The sequence below is a fragment of the Rutidosis leptorrhynchoides genome, chromosome 6 (genome assembly GCF_046630445.1).
Source record: "Rutidosis leptorrhynchoides isolate AG116_Rl617_1_P2 chromosome 6, CSIRO_AGI_Rlap_v1, whole genome shotgun sequence".
In the NCBI taxonomy this organism is placed as follows: Eukaryota; Viridiplantae; Streptophyta; class Magnoliopsida; order Asterales; family Asteraceae; genus Rutidosis; species Rutidosis leptorrhynchoides.
Window position 1 is genome coordinate 40,970,866 of NC_092338.1, and position 21,351 is coordinate 40,992,216.

The window sequence follows — 21,351 nt, forward strand, 5'->3', positions numbered from 1 at the left end:
GGGTGGATCTAGTGATTTTAATTTGGCTTTAGTGTTTAGGGTTTTAAATGGTGTTGATTTGGAGAAGATGAAGATGGGTGATGAATTAAAAGATAAAATAAAAGAAAATAATTAATATGCCTAAAATACCCTCATGTGCATAGCATGTGATCTGTTTTAACGGGATTTTTTAACGACTGTTAGTGTGAGGGACTATTTCAGTTCGATTTGCATACCACAGGGACGAAATCCATCAAAAAAAAAACCCCATGGACTAAATCAGCATTTTGGTACAAACCACAGGAACCATTTCAGCAATTTTGTCAATAATAATGTATAACCCAAATCATACATTTATAAATAAATAGGTTAGGATTATGCCATCTACTTATACATGTACAAAAAAGGGCCAACCACATTAGAGTAGTAATTTTCCTGTCCAGCTGAAGTAAATAAATGTAGTTCAAAATACAATTACAAATTTTAACATACATACTATTAAGCCAATAACTAACCTCAGATGATAGGTGTCTTATCTGCATTTTAAATGCTGCTTCTTCAGAAGTGCAACTTCATCCGGTTAACTCAAGAATACAATAAACATATTTTTTTTATGTACAAAAAGGTAAACGAACACAAATCTTCTCACATCTTTTTCATTCATTGGAAGATTTGTAGCTTTCAAGCCTAAATGTATTATATAAATTGGTGCAGTCAGTACATTCCCCTTAAAATGTCAACTGCACCATCATTATTCTAATTCTTGAGAATGAAAGTTAGTTCACTAAAGGAGCTGAGATTTGTAGAAGCATTTACTTGTTTGCTATAGTTATATAGATGTATTTGTACACGTGTTCCTTTATGTCGGTTAAGGCCAATATGTAACCAATATTTGAAACATTTAGTTATTAACACGTACCTACTCGACAAAAGTTAAGCACTGTTTGATTTTACCACCAACTGCAATCTAGTTTAAGCTCAAGCCCATTTTGATATTGGCTTAGTAAATACATCGGGGCATGTCTTTTATGCTCTAGATAGATGATAGTTATATGCTAATCAAACTCATTGGTAACTATAATTTCAGACGTAAGTGTTTTTCAACTTCAACATAAATATGACGAAGAAACCTAAATACATCCAACGAAGCGTACATACAGTCATTTTCCTAACCCCGACGCAACTACTGAAAAACCAAATAAAAGCATAACAATTTGTGCATTGTTAAGCATTATAATACTGACAATTAACACTAACTGTGACGATCGCTCCAAATCCATATGGACGAACACGTCATTCATCGATTTCATTGCGAGGTATTTGACCTCTATATGATACGTTTTGTAAACATTGCATTCTTTTGAAAAGACACACCATAAATGAATATTTAAATCAAAGGTTTTCGACATCTGATGATTTCTACATATAGACAATCAACGTAAATAATAGTTTACAATAGTACTTCCGTTGACAATGCAGTCAAAATAAGATACATGGTGATGATTTGGTGAATGCAACGTTTCCTTGAAAAATATGCCATGTAAGACTCCATGCACATAGCTTGTCTAACATATAAGCAAACAGCGGAAGACTTCTAAGGAACCTGAGAATAAACATGCTAACAAGTGTCAACACAAAGGTTGGTGAGTTCATAGTTTTAATGTTTTGCATAATCTGTACATAAAGGTGGATCACAAGATTTCAGTTGTTTCATCCAGAAACGTTTATCAAAATATTCTACGAAATTGAGCACCCTGGTAACTAAACTTAACGTATATATAATTTGTACCCTTTGTATAATCATCTTAATAATACACGCAAACCAACGTGTACGCTTCTCAAATAGCATACGTCCGTTAAAAGGCTAGTGCTCTAGCTCGGACGGGGATATCAAGCCCTATGGATCCATATACTACTACTCGCGCCCACCAGTTCTTATAACTGACAGTTAACAGTTACCAAAGCTAAGGGATTTTCGGTTCAAACTCAGTGTAGAATTTAGTATGTACTTGTATCCATTGCATTTAAAATAAAGTGCATGTATTCTCAGCCCAAAAATATATATTGCAAAAGCAATTAAAAAGGGATCAATGAAACTCACCTTAGCAGCATATAAAGTCGTTCACCAAAATGTGATCGAAACTCGGATTACCAAATAACCGTAGATCTCAACCTAGAGAACATATGTTGGTCAATAAATGTCTATCAAGCTAGGTCAGGTCATAGTGTATAACAATCCTAATGCTCGAGATCGACATACAAAAGTTATCCAAAGTCATTTCAAAAAGTCAATTTTGACAATAATTCAACAAAACGAGACGTGCCTTATATATGGATTCATTTACTTGGCTGGTAATATTCAAAAATTCAATTTATCATTCTTACAACCAAGTTTCAAAAGCAATTTCAATCAATGTCAATCATAATTCAGTTGATCATATCTTTTAATTCGTTCACCGAAATTACGCGATTTCTAAATGAAAAGTTATTGATTTTTCGCCAGCTTTCCAAAAACATGCATATCATATACCTTTTATCAGTAATATATGTATTTACTTCGTGATTCATCATAACTGCTTAACGACAAAATTTAGCATACAAGCATGCATAAATATATATACTCGAGCACTAGACATGGATACACAATTAATGTATAAAAGATAAAATATGAGTGCTTACGTATCAATATTGAGATTCAATATTGTAGGAAAGTACGTAGACGCAACAGAGATGATAAACACTAGATTTGATTCACAAGTATACCCTCGAACATTACCCATAACCTCCTTGGCAATAACCCATAATTTCCTTAGCTCTATCCCGCTCAAAAACCCATTTTGAAGGTGACACGCTCATAACCTCGTCGTAGTATTTTAGGTATATATACTACTAATAATAATATTATAATAAGATTAATAATAATAATATTAATCTTAATAATAATAATAATAATAATAATAATAATAATAATAATAATAATGATAATAATATAAAAAAATAATAATATGGAGGAATGAATCGAGCTTTTATAGTATGTGGCCTGCTACAGTACCTCATGCGATCGCATGAGTTTTCAGTGTTTTTGCCATGCGATCGCATGGCCGCCTTATCCGTTTTTGTTTGCTAGTTCGACATCAAATAGTATTCACTGTAGTAAATAGTGTTTACTGTAGCAAATCTCTGTAGCAAAGTCGTTTTCACTGTAGCAAAATACGGTTTCACTGTGTAACGACCCGTCAAAATCGCTATTGACGCGGCACGTTAATCATTGATTCTACAGTGAGGTTTTGACCTCTATATGATACGTTTTGATAAAATATTGCATTCATTAAAATAAGTGACTTTCTAAACATAGAAAGTTATAAACATGTGAGCGAGTGCTTAGGTATAAGCAAAACCCCGAAATACATAAGTCTTTAATTTACAGATTGACATCACAGTCCAATTATTTATTACACAACACAGTTTTATTTTGAATGCAATAAACTTTGTACAAAGCATGAGAGACTCCATGCAGGCAACAAGCACATCACAGCGGAAGCATTCTAAGGACCTAAGAATAAAACATGCTAAAAAGTCAACACGAATGTTGGTGAGTTATAGGTTTAATTGCTCGAGTCATAAACATATATAAAGATAGACCACAAGATTTCATCAAAAGTTTATCAATAGATTCTACGTAACAGAGCACCCTGGTAACTAAACTTAAAGCTATAGTGATAATTACCCCATTCGTTTTAATACACGCAAACCAACGTGTCTTAAACTCAAATAACATACGTCCGTGTAACAACCCAAACCAACCCGCGAACAAACCACGTGAAAATACAAAATAAAAAAAAAAAATTGCTGAACTGCCACCTGGCGCGGCGCGCCAAACCTGACTGTCCGGAAAGTCTTTAAATGCGAAAATGTTTGACTAGTTCCCGACGTATTTAGACAAAACGCTTTTAACCGCATGTTCAATATATAAAAACTAGCGCGTTCCATTAATAAAATTATGGTTACGAAGCGGGGCCCACATCGACCCAAATTACCCTTTAAGTATCAAAATACAATTTTCGACCATAAGACTTTTAATACAAAACAAAGCCGAGCATGGCGATTGGGGATACGCTACCCAATCCTAATAAATCCAAAAGCAAGCCTTCTACGCAAACTATGCAAGTCCTCTAATCCTCGCGCTTACCCGAGCCACCATCCGCATGCAATCTATAAAAAGAGTCAACAACGAGAGGGTAAGCTAACGCTTAGTGAATGATAATATACTACATACATATATATGTATAAAATGGACACGCCACAAAATAACAAATACCGCATACCGAGGCATCCATATATAAAGCATTACACTAAGCATACCGTACGATCTCTAAGCAACGAGCTAAAGATACAACAACAATATAAGTTCACCAACGACGATGTGAACTACGCCAAATAGCTACACCCGGAGGGTTAGCTACAACACAACAATACATTAATATATAACAATATAAACGAACAAGGTTAACGCCTTAACCCAATACCGAGAACCAAATACCACAATGAAGATTGGCCGAACTACACGAGCCTTAGTAATCCGAAACCACACGAGATTACTATCTTCACAACATCGAGGTTGGCCGAACTACACGAGCCTTAGTAATCCGAAACCACACGAGATTACTACCTCAATAAGATGACCGAACTACGCGAGTCACCATGAATCCGAACTACACGAGATTCATTTTGATAAGATGACCTAACTACACGAGTCACCATGAATCCGAACTACACGAGATTCATTTTAATAAGATGACCGAACTACACGCGTCATCGTGAATCCGAAACCACGCGCGATTCACATCTCCAACTCAAACCCACGGTCACGGGATTATAAAATCCACCACATCGGGGCTACAACATCCAAATCACAATCACGTGTGATAATGTACACACGAACGTGTACTTCGCCAAAGATGGTCAACCAAACGCACAACCGTGCCAATTGGACTTATACAAAAGTCCATCAAGTCCACCTACATGTGAAGTGAGCTCTATAGCCGAGAATCACTCCACCCGACCCGCACCCATCCTACACATACATATGTACATAGGATAATATCACTCACCTTGAAGTCTTGAAGAGTGCTTCCAAGTAATCCGCAACTCGCCAATGGAAAGTACCTATTCCATTATCACAATTACAACAATACGCTTAGAGTGGATTTACAAATCAACCCAATTCGTCACTTAGTGCAATTTCGACCCAAATGCACTTCCAAGCACAAACCGTGCCCAAAACTAACCAATAATCACTAACACAAGTGAGAATGGTCCTAATACGCCAATTAAACCTGAACTCAAGTGTTAAACACGTGTCATACCCATTTTGACACTTAAACCCTAATTTTGACCCATAAGGTCAAAATCTCACCATTTACAAGTTTTGACACCAAAACACATTTAACTTGGTTTTATACTTCAACTTAATCCATTTCAAGTTTATAAACCTCATTAAATCGCCAAATGGGTCATAATCACCACCAAACCCCAATTTGACCCAAAGTCACAATTAGTCAACCATAATACCCTAAATGGGTTCCAATACCTCAATAATCACTATACCTAGTGATTAAACTCCAAACCAAAGCCTAATCAAGGCCAAATCGTCATCCAACCCAAAACCCGCCAAGTGACAAGAATAACTAGTCACCATAAACCCATTTCATCACCTAAAAGGGTTACACAACAATTTAACTCAAAACCCTAACTTGAATAACAAATCCAATAAATGAAATTCGGAGTTTGAGCTTACCAATACTACCACAACGTAGCTAGGAACGAAAGGAACAACTTTAGAACTCGAGCTTTTGATCCAAACGGCCTCCTTCTTCTCCAAAACCCCAAATCTCTCTCTAGAATCTCTCTCTCTCTCTCTCTCTCTCTCTAAGAATGGATGAAGATGATGAGTGGATGTGAATGGGATCCAAAACTGATCCAAACTAGCTCATAAGCCTCACAAATCCGGCCCCATGTGATTTTACCCTTTTACCCCTCATTAAAGCAATTAAAAATAAAGAGGGTTCTGTCAGCAGCAATCGGCGCGGCGCGCCCCAACCCTGCGCGGCGCGCAACACAGCTGAACCAGATTCCTTTGCATATTAATTCCATATAAATATTAAACGAAGCCCGTTCTCGTATGTCTTTTATAAACAAGTATACAAAATAAATATTCGGGTCTTACAACTCTCCCCCACTTAAACTCGATCACGTCCTTGTGATCCTCGTCACTTAACCAAACGGACCCCACTTACGGTCCTAAACATAAGTTCCAACCCGACTTTACTAGGCAACTATTCTCATTGAAGCACCTTTAACACTAAAATCGTCATCCGCGATTTTCTCAAATCCACAATCCGAGCACTAAAACCATGCTCCTTCCCTAACATCGGGAAAACTCAACCAATCTCGTACCGAGATATAAATCCCTTAGCGTACTATTACCGAGTACAACGCTAAAAGCACCCAAGTCCCAACCTAAGGTCAACAACCTGAACCGATGAAGACCGATCCAAACGAATCCTTACGGATAGCACCAATCACAATACATCCTTTGTAGTGCGCAATACGACCAATACGCAACTACCGTAACATATAATCCAACGGCTAGAACCGATAGCGCCCAACCGACTATGGCAACGCTAAACCCAAAGGTGTACAAAATCGACTCTAGTCACACCCGTAACAACATGTGAGCGAAACACGGCTATCGCATCACTAATCACACAACATGGTCCTCACGACCCCACCATCGGTGTATCAAACAACCGATAGATCAAACAACACGGTCCTCACGACCCCACCATTGGTGTATAAAACAACCAATAGATCAAACATCCCGGTCCTTACGACCCCACCATCGGTGTATAAAACAACCGACGGATCACACAACATACGAAGGCTGGCCGAAAACACACGCGCCTTAGTGAATCCGAACTACACGCGACTCACTACCTTCACCACAACAACAATCGGGAATGGCCGAACTACACGCGCCATAGTGAATCCGAACTACACGAGAGTCACTATCCCGGAGGAATGACCGAACTACACGAGTCATTTGTGAATCCGAACTACACGAGATTCACTTCCACAACATCGAGGTTGGCCGAACTACACGAGCCTTAGTAATCCGAAACCACACGAGATTACTACCTCAATAAGATGACCGAACTACACGAGTCACCATGAATCCGAACTACACGAGATTCATTCCAATAAGATGACCGAACTACACGCGTCATCGTGAATCCGAAACCACACGCGATTCACAACCATGATGAAGTCAGCGGACCCGAAGATCATGCTTCACCAATCTCAACACCGGATGAAGTCAGCGGACCCGAAGATCATGCTTCACCGATCTCAACACCACGATGAAGTCAGCGGACCCGAAGATCATGCTCCACCGATCAACCATACCATAATGAAGTCAGCGGACCCTAAAGATCATGCTTCATTAATCATCAACACCACGATGAAGTCAGCGGACCCGAAGATCATGCTTCATCGATCACATACGCACTTTCGGCCTCAAACAACGAGTAATGCAACATCGCGCTCTGCTACACTATAGTGAACCCTAGCGGAACACTAACCATCCATAATCAAGCAAGAACCACCTATACCAAACATAGGTACCAAACAATAATTCTCCACAAGAGAACCCGACACACACCTCCCTTAACCGGAGGATTTCACCTTGCTCGTCAAACACGTCCATTATCTCTCAACGAGATTTACCACGTTACCACCTCGGTGATGATTCAAATCCAAACCATAAGTACAATTTATCCGAAATTGTACTCTACCACAAATCGACCCAACCAGGTCTCGACAACATTTTCCGGATCTACCAATAGCATCATCCGAAATCTCACACTAAAACTTCCTCGTGCGGGAGTGTAACTCCCCCACTTAGAATTACGTTCCATAACCGCATCTCGTACACTCGTACAATGCTACCAAAGGTAGACTTTACCAATAATTGGGTTCGCACGACCCATTACCACATCTTGCTCCAACCTTGAGCACACGAAGGATTTTAACCAACCCTTAAACACTTTGAACGAAAAGTGTACCGCAACACAATCGGAGTCGAACACCACGCTAGTAGGTATAAAAGAGGCACCTAATGTCGCGTCATAAAGACTCCATTACCAACACCCATCGAGATTTAAAACACTCGATCTCAAGGGTTCCAACCAACCGACGAACCTCATGATTCGTCACTTCAACATCAAAGCGAACACGCGCTTAACAACCAAACACCAAAACCATTTCCGTGGCTTGGTAGAAACGTTTCCCAAATACTAAGGAATGCTTGGTTACGCCAAGTCTTACGCCCTTCGCCCGTCAATCAAACATCAACACAGGGTACTTCCATTAGGAACGTCACCCGTAGCATAACATGCACAACAAAGGCACGCAGCTCAAACTCAAACGGCATTTAATAAATAATCAAAAGACATATTTATCAAAATTAAACGTACCTTAACGTCTCCTGGCCGCACCCGTCCCCGCTAACTTGGGACATTCCGACTTACGATGTCCTTCTTTTTGGCAATTGAAGCACACCATACCATCACCCTTTGGTACCGAACATTCCCAAGACTTGTGACCCCTCACGCCACAATTGTAACATCTAGCCGCACTAGAATCCGACATACCCGTTCGCGTACCACCCGTGCTCACACTCGGACCCTTAGCCCTCTTACTCGGAGCACCATAAGAAACGACCCTTCGCTCACTTGAAGGTTCACCCTTTTTCGATCGTGAATACGACTCGAAACCTCTAGCCAAGTCGAATAATTCCGAAAACGATTTCGCTTGACCCCGGCTAATTTTACTTTTCAAGTCATCATTCAAGGTCCGATAGAAATCTCCCATCAACAAACGATCATTCCCCAAATACTCCGGACAAAAACGAGCCTTCGCCATAAAGGTCGTCTTGAGAGTACTCAAATCCATAGATCCTTGTCGCAAATTTCGCAACTCATTACGCAATTCCCACAAATCGGCCGAAGTCCGGAACTCCTCGAAGAATTCCTCCTTAAAGTCGTCCCACGATAAAGCCATAAACGTCTCGCCACCGACAAGATCAATCTTACCATCCAACCAATCCCTTGCCCTACCCCGCAACAAACTCGTAGCGAGTCTCGTCTTTCTCTCAGGAGGGCAATCAATAGTACGGAAACACCCTTCGACGTCCGAAATCCAAGTTGTGCTTATCAAAGGATCCGGTTTCCCGTTATACATCGGGGGTTTAGTCCTCATGAAGCTCTTAAGATAACGCTCCATTTCACCACTACTTTGAAGTTCGGAATACCTCCTTTCCATTCTTTCTCCTAACGCACCCATTTGCTCCGCAACGGCGGTCGCAACTCTAGTATTAAACTCCTCGTCATTCGTCTCGATCTCGTTTCGCGTCGCCATTCTAAAGAATGCAAAACGATTAGTCCACGAACGTGTAAAACCGTACGCACGACACAGCCCCATCTTGCTAAACACTCATCGTACATCACTTGTTAGACACGATTTGCACCCGTAATAAGGTTTGCAAGTTCTTATTACGCACACATGCTGCATCGACTCGTTAGTACAACGACCGTCTCGCTCGATGATATACACAAACACAACCAAAATTCTACGCGGTACAAACACACGCGAGAATTATTATCACAACACAACAACATATTAATAATATCCGCATTACTAATATAAACGTTAGTCAACCTATAGCCAAGGCACTAACCAACCCATTCCGACCCGTAATCCTACAAGTCCCGCAACAATTTAAGCACACACAAGTCTAAGTCTAGGCACCTATCTCAAGTCACCTAAATCCCTTAGACCATGCTCTGATACCACTTGTAACAACCCAAACCAACTCGTGAACAAACCACGTGAAAATACAAAATAAAAAAAAAAAAATTGCTGAACTGCCACCTGGCGCGGCGCGCCATATAGGCCGCGCGGCGCGCCAAACCTGACTGTCCGGAAAGTCTTTAAATGCGAAAATGTTTGACTAGTTCCCGACGTATTTAGACAAAACGCTTTTAACCGCATGTTCAATATATAAAAACTAGCGCGTTCCATTAATAAAATTATGTTTACGAAGCGGGGCCCACATCGACCCAAATTACCCTTTAAGTATCAAAATACAATTTTCGACCATAAGACTTTTAATACAAAACAAAGCCGAGCATGGCGATTGGGGATACGCTACCCAATCCTAATAAATCCAAAAGCAAGCCTTCTACGCAAACTATGCAAGTCCTCTAATCCTCGCGCTTACCCGAGCCACCATCCGCATGCAATCTATAAAAAGAGTCAACAACGAGAGGGTAAGCTAACGCTTAGTGAATGATAATATACTACATACATATATATGTATAAAATGGACACGCCACAAAATAACAAATACCGCATACCGAGGCATCCATATATAAAGCATTACACTAAGCATACCGTACGATCTCTAAGCAACGAGCTAAAGATACAACAACAATATAAGTTCACCAACGACGATGTGAACTACGCCAAATAGCTACACCCGGAGGGTTAGCTACAACACAACAATACATTAATATATAACAATATAAACGAACAAGGTTAACGCCTTAACCCAATACCGAGAACCAAATACCACAATGAAGATTGGCCGAACTACACGAGCCTTAGTAATCCGAAACCACACGAGATTACTATCTTCACAACATCGAGGTTGGCCGAACTACACGAGCCTTAGTAATCCGAAACCACACGAGATTACTACCTCAATAAGATGACCGAACTACGCGAGTCACCATGAATCCGAACTACACGAGATTCATTTTGATAAGATGACCGAACTACACGAGTCACCATGAATCCGAACTACACGAGATTCATTTTAATAAGATGACCGAACTACACGCGTCATCGTGAATCCGAAACCACACGCGATTCACATCTCTAACTCAAACCCACGGTCACGGGATTATAAAATCCACCACATCGGGGCTACAACATCCAAATCACAATCACGTGTGATAATGTACACACGAACGTGTACTTCGCCAAAGATGGTCAACCAAACGCACAACCGTGCCAATTGGACTTATACAAAAGTCCATCAAGTCCACCTACATGTGAAGTGAGCTCTATAGCCGAGAATCACTCCACCCGACCCGCACCCATCCTACACATACATATGTACATAGGATAATATCACTCACCTTGAAGTCTTGAAGAGTGCTTCCAAGTAATCCGCAACTCGCCAATGGAAAGTACCTATTCCATTATCACAATTACAACAATACGCTTAGAGTGGATTTACAAATCAACCCAATTCGTCACTTAGTGCAATTTCGACCCAAATGCACTTCCAAGCACAAACCGTGCCCAAAACTAACCAATAATCACTAACACAAGTGAGAATGGTCCTAATACGCCAATTAAACCTGAACTCAAGTGTTAAACACGTGTCATACCCATTTTGACACTTAAACCCTAATTTTGACCCATAAGGTCAAAATCTCACCATTTACAAGTTTTGACACCAAAACACATTTAACTTGGTTTTATACTTCAACTTAATCCATTTCAAGTTTATAAACCTCATTAAATCGCCAAATGGGTCATAATCACCACCAAACCCCAATTTGACCCAAAGTCACAATTAGTCAACCATAATACCCTAAATGGGTTTCAATACCTCAATAATCACTATACCTAGTGATTAAACTCCAAACCAAAGCCTAATCAAGGCCAAATCGTCATCCAACCCAAAACCCGCCAAGTGACAAGAATAACTAGTCACCATAAACCCATTTCATCACCTAAAAGGGTTACACAACAATTTAACTCAAAACCCTAACTTGAATAACAAATCCAATAAATGAAATTCGGAGTTTGAGCTTACCAATACTACCACAACGTAGCTAGGAACGAAAGGAACAACTTTAGAACTCGAGCTTTTGATCCAAACGGCCTCCTTCTTCTCCAAAAACCCAAATCTCTCTCTAGAATCTCTCTCTCTCTCTCTCTCTCTCTCTCTCTAAGAATGGATGAAGATGATGAGTGGATGTGAATGGGATCCAAAACTGATCCAAACTAGCTCATAAGCCTCACAAATCCGGCCCCATGTGATTTTACCCTTTTACCCCTCATTAAAGCAATTAAAAATAAAGAGGGTTCTGTCAGCAGCAATCGGCGCGGCGCGCCCCAACCCTGCGCGGCGCGCAACACAGCTGAACCAGATTCCTTTGCATATTAATTCCATATAAATATTAAACGAAGCCCGTTCTCGTATGTCTTTTATAAACAAGTATACAAAATAAATATTCGGGTCTTACAGTCCGTTAAAAGGCTAGCGCTCTAGCTCGGACGGGGATGTCAAACCCTATGGATCCATATACAATTATTCGCGCCCACCATTCCATATCCTATGTACTGGCAGCTACAAGTTACCAAAGCTAAGGGATTTTTGGTTTAACTCAGTGTAGAATTTAGTATGTACTTGTGTCTTATCGCGTTTAAAATAAATTGCATGTATTCTCAGCCCAAAAATATTTAAAGTATTTAAAAAGGGAGACTATAAACTCACAGTTCAATATTGAGACTCAATATTGTAGGCAAATTGCGTAAACGTAATGATGGTAGACGACTGTATGGTAGGCCTTGGATTCAAGAACAATACCTGATAAGGCTAAAAAGGAACATATATTTTATAGCAATATCCCTCCTAAATAATAGGTTTTCATATGTAATTGTATTATATTTTCATTGTAATTGTTTAAATAAATAAGTGCGAAGACAAAAGGAGAAAATGAAGATTTGAAGACACAAATGTCCAAAAAGCTCAAATGTACAAAATACAATTCAAAAGGTTCAATTTATTGATGAGAAACGTCTCAAAATGACAAGAGTACAAGTTACAAAATGCAAAGTACAAGATATTAAATTGTACGCAAGGACGTTCGAAAATCCAGAACCGGGACATGAGTCAACTATCAACGCCCGGGACATGAGTCAACTCTCAACGCTCGACGCAACGGTGTAAAAATTACGAGTCAACTATGCACAAGAATAAAATATAATATTTAAATAATTCATAATAAGAATAATATTAAATAATAAAAAGTTATTAATTGAGCATAGTTCAGGGGTCGTAAATGAAAATTCAATTTCTAATTTCGCCTATAAAAGGCTATGTAACGATCAATTGAAATATACATTTTTCTATCCCTTTTTCTATCCTAAAAATCTATTATCAATATCAATATCTAAAAATCTCTATCATAATGTTAATGTAATAAGATATAACAATAATCTTAATTTTAATTTTAAATTATGATAATAATAAGATTTATGATAGAGATCGTTTGAGTGTGTAAGTCGAAATTCTGTCCGTGTAACGCTACGCTATTTTTAATCATTGTAAGTTATGTTCAACCTTTTTATATTAATGTCTCGTAGCTAAGTTATTATTATGCTTATTTAAAACGAAGTAATCATGATGTTGGGCTAATTACTAAAATTGGGTAATTGGGCTTTGTACCATAATTAAGGTTTGGGCAAAAGACCGACACTTGTGGAAATTGGACTATTGACTATTAATAGATGGGGGGTATTGTCTAATTGAGTGACAACTCATTGGAGTCTGTCGAACCTATCTTCAAATTAATTATCCTAATAATTAATAATGATTATGGTTGTCCTATTTAGTGACGTTCATATGGAATCTATTATAATCATTTAATTAATTATTCGGGTTGGGTAATTGATTATTCAAACTGATCAAGTGGGTAAATTAATATTCATATCTAATCAAAACAGGAGTAGATTACATACAGTGATAACTAGTGTAATTGTTGACAGAAGTGATAACTGCGTCACAGTTTAAATCCTTAATTAGTTGGAATATTTGACTTCGGGTATAAGGGTAATTTGACGAGGACACTCGCACTTTATATTTATGACCGATGGACTATTATGGATAAAAACCAGATAGGTATCAAATAAACCATGACAAAGGACAATTAACCCGAGTAACAATTAATTAAAATCAAAACGTCAAACATCATGATTACGGAAGTTTAAATAAGCATAATCCTTTTATTTCATATTCTATCGCAATTTTATTTATTGTTATTTTATTTATCGTCATTTATTTATTTTACGCACTTTAATTATTGTCATTTATCTTTACGCTTAGAAATATAAAATCGACAAACCGGTCATTAAACGGTAAAAACTCCCCTTTTATAATAATATTACTACTTATATAATTATATATATTTTGTATAAATATAGTTAAAAATATAGTAAGTATCACCAGCTCCCTGTGGAACGAACCGGACTTACTAAAAACTACACTACTCTACGATTAGGTACACTGTCTATAGTGTTGTAGCAAGGTTTAGGTATATCCCATCCGTAAATAAATAAAACTTGTGTCATATTTTGTAGTATTTTGTATTAAAAATAATACTATTTCGTACCCTCACGCTACATCATCAAGTTTTTGGCGCCGCTGCCGGGGAGCGCTAAAACGCTATATTTTTAATTATAATAATATTGAAATAAAATATAATAATATAATAATATTGAAATAGAATATAATAATATAATAATATTGAAATAGAATATAATAATATAATAATATTTTAGAATATATTTTGAATCGTAAAAGTTTTAAAAAGTCGTATTTATTAAATACTTCAGGGGTATATTATGTAAATTGTAATTAATAATTTCTATCATGTCGCTTTCATGTGAATAGTAAATTAATTAATTTCTTTTCATTTACTATTCATGAATAGTAAATGAATTAAAAAAAAGTTTTGAAAAAAAATAATAATTATAAAAAAAGTATTAATTTGTAAAAAAAAAATTCGTTTTTTTTTAAAAAAAAAAAAAATTGTAAAAAAAACGTTTTTTTTTAAGAAAAAAAAAATTCGTTTTTAAAAAAAAAAAAAATTAAAAAAAAAAAATTGTAAAAAAAAAAACGTTTTTTTTTAAGAAAAAAAAATTCGTTTTTAAAAAAAAAAAAAAAATTTTAAAAAAAAAAAATTTTTTTTTTAAAAATATAATAAATTATAATTTTTTTTTAAGTTTTATTACCTTTATATTTTTAGACTATAGTTACAATTTTTAGTATTAAGTTTAGTTTTGCCATAGTTATTTTTATTTCTAGAATTTTTAGGCTTTGCCGTAAAATCCCTTAAGTGCTTATTCCTTAGACTAAGATTTAGGTGCTTTAGAATTTTGCGACGCCGTTTTTCGCGCTACTTTCTTATTTTTATTTTTCGACGCCTATTTTTCGACCTTTTATTTTTCGACATTTTTCGACGCGCAATCTATTTCTTTCTTATTTCTCGCCATTCTAGTTTTTAGGACTTAGAATTTTTTCTACTTCTTCTCTAAATTTCTTAAAATTACGAAAATTTATTTTAAGTGGTTAAATTGATAGACATCAAAATTTTCTGGTTCGTAGTAATAGTTGGATTTGTACGTGGACCGGGTTATTGGAGCCAAACAGTACTCAATTATATTGAGACCAAACGAATCCTGCCCCTCTGCTGCATCTTTTGGCTATTCGAAACGTGGGCAAAATCAGAAAAGTCTATTGATTGGATAACTTATTATAATTTTTCTTTCTTTTTAAAAACTAATAGGATATTCAGTGAATGCACCGAGCAAGACGTTCACCACCTTTTGTACGTTCACCACCTGTAACTAGATCAAGACATTTAGCAAATATAACCGCCGTTGATTTTTCTTTAGAATCGTCATCCAGTCGACCAAGTACTTCAGTTCAAATTTCCGATAATCCATTTTTTGAACCCAACCTCACAATTGAGAATCCAGAGAATATTCAGGAACGGTTCGTAGATCCTGAACCACTAAACTTTCCTCCGGAGCCACCAATCATTCAAACAGAGATTGTTGAGGAACGAACCATTAAATCAGAATCATCTAGTGATACCGATTCAACGAATTCAATTATGGAAGTAACGGAACCTCTAAGTATGGAAGATCGAATGAGAGCCACACGCACGGGCCAAGGTCACGCCATTATTAAGCCAGAAGTTAATGCGCCAGATTATGAAATCAAAGGACAAATTCTACACATGGTAACTAACCAAAGCCAATTCAGTGGTGCACCGAATGAAGATCCTAACGAACACCTTCGTACGTTTAAAAGAATTTGTACACTATTCAAAATCCGAGAAGTGGAAGATGAGCAGATCTATCTCATGTTGTTTCCCTGGACTTTAAAGGGAGAAGCCAAAGATTGGTTAGAATCGTTACCTGAAGGGGCGATTGACACATGGGATGTTTTAGTTGAAAAATTTCTTAAACAATTCTTTCCGGCATCTAAAGCCGTGAGACTTCAAGGAGAAATTGTTACGTTCGCGCAAAAGCCAAATGAAACATTATATGAGGCGTGGACAAGATTCGGAAGGATGTTGAGAGGATGTCCTCAACACGGTTTAGATACTTACCAAATAGTACAAATATTCTACCAAGGTGTCAACGTTGCTACACGAAAAGACATCGACATAACAGCTGGTGGTTCCATTATGAAGAAAACCGCAACTGAAGCTTACAAAATTATTGATAACACAGCCTCCCACTCGCATGAGTGGCACCAAGAAAAAGATATTTTTCGTTCATCTAAAGTGGCTAGAGCCGATTCTAGCCATGACTTTGATTCCGTTTCAGCAAAAATAGATGCTTTCGAAAGACGAATGGAAAAGATGAATAAAGATATTCACGCAATACGAATCAGTTGTGAGCTATGCGGTGGACCACACTTATTGAAAGATTGTCACATTGAACCAACATTGGAACAACGAGAGAATATTTCCTATATGAACCAAAGGCCTGGAAATAATTATCAAAATAATTATCAACCGCCAAAGCTAAACTTCAATCGAAATCAAAACATTCTTTACAATCCAAAAGGACCCGAAAATAACTGGTATAACCAACAAGGTCCGAATAACCAACCAACTCAAAACAACACTTTCAATCAACAAAGACTTGGCTTGTATAAACCACAACAACAAATCGAAGAGAAAAAGTCAAATATGGAAGACGTGGTATTCAAGCTAGTTGAATCTCAAACACAATTTATTGAAACTCAAACCCAAACGAACGAGAGGTTTGATCAGTCATTAAGAACTCAACAAGCTTCCATTTTGAATCTAGAAAAACACGTAGGTACTCTTGCTAGCATGATGAGTGAGAGGGAACAAGGAAAGCTACCGAGTAATACTGAAGTAAATCCTCGGAATGAGAATGTTAATATGGTTTCAACAAATTCTAAAAAACCAGCATCAGAAGATGGGAAGGTTTTAGATGTAAGTAAAAATGAAGAAGTTACACCACCACCACCACCCGAGTATGTAAAGCCAGTGGTGGCACCATACAAACCACCCATCCCGTTTCCAAGAAAAGGAGTTGAGTATGAGCAAGTGATAGGTAATAAAGATTGTGATACCTCTGGAAAGAAGAAGAAGAAAAAGAATAAGAAAGTACAAGAAACAAAAGCCGTAGAAGTAAACCCGGTGAAGACAGTTCCACCAAAACCTCCTCCTAGGATAGGTGATCCGGGTGAATTTATTGTTCCTTGTCTACTTAGTGATTGTGTCATGTATGATGCACTAGCAGATTTAGGTGCAAGTGTAAGTGTTATGCCTCTTTCATTATATAAGAGATTAGGAGTAGGTAAGTTAAGTCCAACGGATATGAGTGTTCGACTCTTTGATCAAACCATTAAACACCCAGTTGGAATTGTTGACAACCTACCCGTTCAAGTAGGCAATTTAACCTTTCTAGTCGAATTCATTGTCATTAACATAGAAGAGGACCCAAACATTCCTTTAATTTTAGGTCGACCATTCTTAGCGTCCACCAAGGCGTTATTTGATGTAGGAAATGGAAGAATGACACTTAAAAGTGGTAACAAATCAATCACCTTTATGATTCGAAAGTCTAAATCTCCACCAACCAAAACCGTTGAACCAATAAAAACGATTGGTAAGAACCATGTTGTTTTACCAACTCCAACGGTAGTGCTTAATAATAATAAAACGCCTAAGTGTGGGGAAAATGAAGTAACACCTAATGACGACCCAATAACAAATAACCCCGTTGTTGATACGAAATTAAATGATCCCGTTATTAACAGTTCAATGAAGAAACTTTATAAACGGGCTATTGATGCTAGAAGTAAGGGGAACTTTAAGTTATGTAACCGGTTAATATCCAATCTGTCGCCTAAAGAAAAGGCGAAACTAGTTGAATTTTGGGATATTACGGAAGAAGTCGGGCACTGGCTTAAAGAAAAAGTCACAGATAGGCAAGTTGATTATGGACCAAAAGAAATTGACGATGAAGTTAATCACAATTTCGACACCACAGCTACCTAAGTGTGGGGAGATTCAAATGTTCTAAGAAAATGTTATCTAGAGTTAGTTGTTCTGTTCTCGTGTAGTTCCGAGAATGGAATCCGATTGGTCTTTTCCGCTAGCAGACACTAAAGAACTAGTTTTCTCCCCCCATTCTGAATTTTTTTTTTTTTTTTTAGGTTTTATATGAAATTAATATGCTTTTAAGTTTTGTGTGATATTTAAAAACAAAATTTACTTTAATTCATTAAGTTGAAAAAATGATTTCTAGAATTCGTCGTGAGTTGAAGACTAGGTCATTAAGCCGAAATTGCTTTACCCGAGGGTGGGACGGCAAATTTTGTTATCATTATTTTTAATTTTATTGATCTAAAGTATGCCAAAAAGATATTAGACTTTATAAATTTTTGAACGTAGGGTAATATACTCAACTTCAAAAATATGTATATATATGTTTGTATTTTATATTATGTACAAAACAGGGTAGAACAACGCACTTTCAAAGACTAACATTAAGTTCAGCAATAGCTACTGATTTTGACGACAAGAAGCAAAATATCAAATGTGATGTAAAATAATATGCTTACAAACTGGGTATTTTTTCACTTTTCTACACTAATCACCCTCATGAATTTATAATTATAGTCTGATTTCATGCAAATGAGGGCATTGCATGATCTCAAGTGTGGGGAAGGGTTATAAATTCTCTCGGGTTTGCACTTAGTTTATTTGCCAAATTTTGTGAAAATTTGAAAAATTTTCAACTAAATGAATTTAAAATCATGTTTATACATATTTATGAACGATGAAAACTAGGTGTTAATACCGAAATTATCGTTACCTCAAAAAGGACATAAATTGAGAAACAACTTAAAACGCTTGAATTCATTTAAAATGGAATAAAGGAGAATAAAAAGGCAAAGAAAGAAACTAAGTGTGGGGAGAATGTACCAAGTTATTCAATTAAAAACTATCTATCACATATTTTTGTACAAGATTATTGCAGGTACTTTTGCTTTGGACGATACTAATCAGTTTTACCCGGTTTACTGTAATACATTTGAAAGAAAGATGGATCTACACGATGAATCAATTCCATCATTAAAAGGAAGTAAAGTCTTCCGAAAAAGACACGCGCTTCTTGATTTAGGTCATGAAGTTGTCGTCCAGACCAGCTGTAGGTTGACGAAAAATCTAGAAAAGTCATCTCTAAAATCAGCAGGAAATCCACGGACCTCAGCATCAAACAGGGTCGCCATGTGGTCAGATTTATCCTAACCATGAGAAGGATTTATCTCGTACAATGGGGGGCACCGTGCAAATTAGCTTGATAAGACTAATGAATCAGATCCCCAGAAAGGATAATCTCCTTAAAGATTAAAAATCAGCTTTTAAGACTGATATTACTCAATCCTAGAGATTGACCTTAAAGATTGAGAATTCAAACTCATGGAATTCAATGATATCTAAACTCGAGCTTGAACGAGAAAATATTTTGATCAAAATTAAAACCGATTTGTTTTCTGAAAACCCATTTTCAATGCGTTCATTACCATTGAACGTAAAATCCTGAGAATTCATCAGAATTCATTAGGTCACCTGAACCAAATCGGGTGTCAACCGTAAGAACGGTGGTTGCATAGCATGGTCAGAGACAGGACCTTGTGCCAGACCGAAAAATTATAAGGGTGAGCTTTACTATTGCTCCTACAAAGGATAGTAAAAGCATCCGACACGTTTTTGGACCATAATTAAAAGCATGTCACGGGACATTGCCTTAACAGTTTCTTGTTCATCGCTTTCCTTTACAACCGGACGGTAGTTTGCCGAAAGGTAATATACGGGACAAGTAAACTGGACGTGTTGCTTTCCTAATACAAGGTTAGCAAGTGGGTAACACAAAACCACAAGTGTTGAGCTAAAATTTTCAAATCTGAAACCCACACAACCCACAAAAATATTTTGCAAACACCGGTGAAGGGTTATTCCGGAAAACTTGTCTAGGGTAAAAGCTAGATTGAATTTTCAAAAGATCAAATGTTTTCATAAAGATCCAATTTCCTAAAGGATCTAAATTTTCATAGTCATGTGGGACTGTAAACCGCCTTTCAAATGTGCACTTTGCTTTGGAAACCGAAAGTAAATCGGCTATTTGATTGCAAGTGTCGTTGACCTAAACCCGAGGCAACTGTGGATGACACACCCACCTTTAACCATGGTTCTATCGTTACTATCATTGTTTATACCACTATATCAAAATCACTAATGTACAAAGTGTGATGAATAAAAAAGTGATTCATGTATGTTTTTATTTCAAGTTCTGTATTGCTTGAGGACAAGCAACGCTCAAGTGTGGGGATATTTGATAAGGCTAAAAAGGAACATATATTTTATAGCAATATCCCTCCTAAATAATAGGTTTTCATATGTAATTGTATTATATTTTCATTGTAATTGTTTAAATAAATAAGTGCGAAGACAAAAGGAGAAAATGAAGATTTGAAGACACAAATGTCCAAAAAGCTCAAATGTACAAAATACAATTCAAAAGGTTCAATTTATTGATGAGAAACGTCTCAAAATGACAAGAGTACAAGTTACAAAATGCAAAGTACAAGATATTAAATTGTACGCAAGGACGTTCGAAAATCCAGAACCGGGACATGAGTCAACTATCAACGCCCGGGACATGAGTCAACTCTCAACGCTCGACGCAACGGTGTAAAAATTACGAGTCAACTATGCACAAGAATAAAATATAATATTTAAATAATTCATAATAAGAATAATATTAAATAATAAAAAGTTATTAATTGAGCATAGTTCAGGGGTCGTAAATGAAAATTCAATTTCTAATTTCGCCTATAAAAGGCTATGTAACGATCAATTGAAATATACATTTTTCTATCCCTTTTTCTATCCTAAA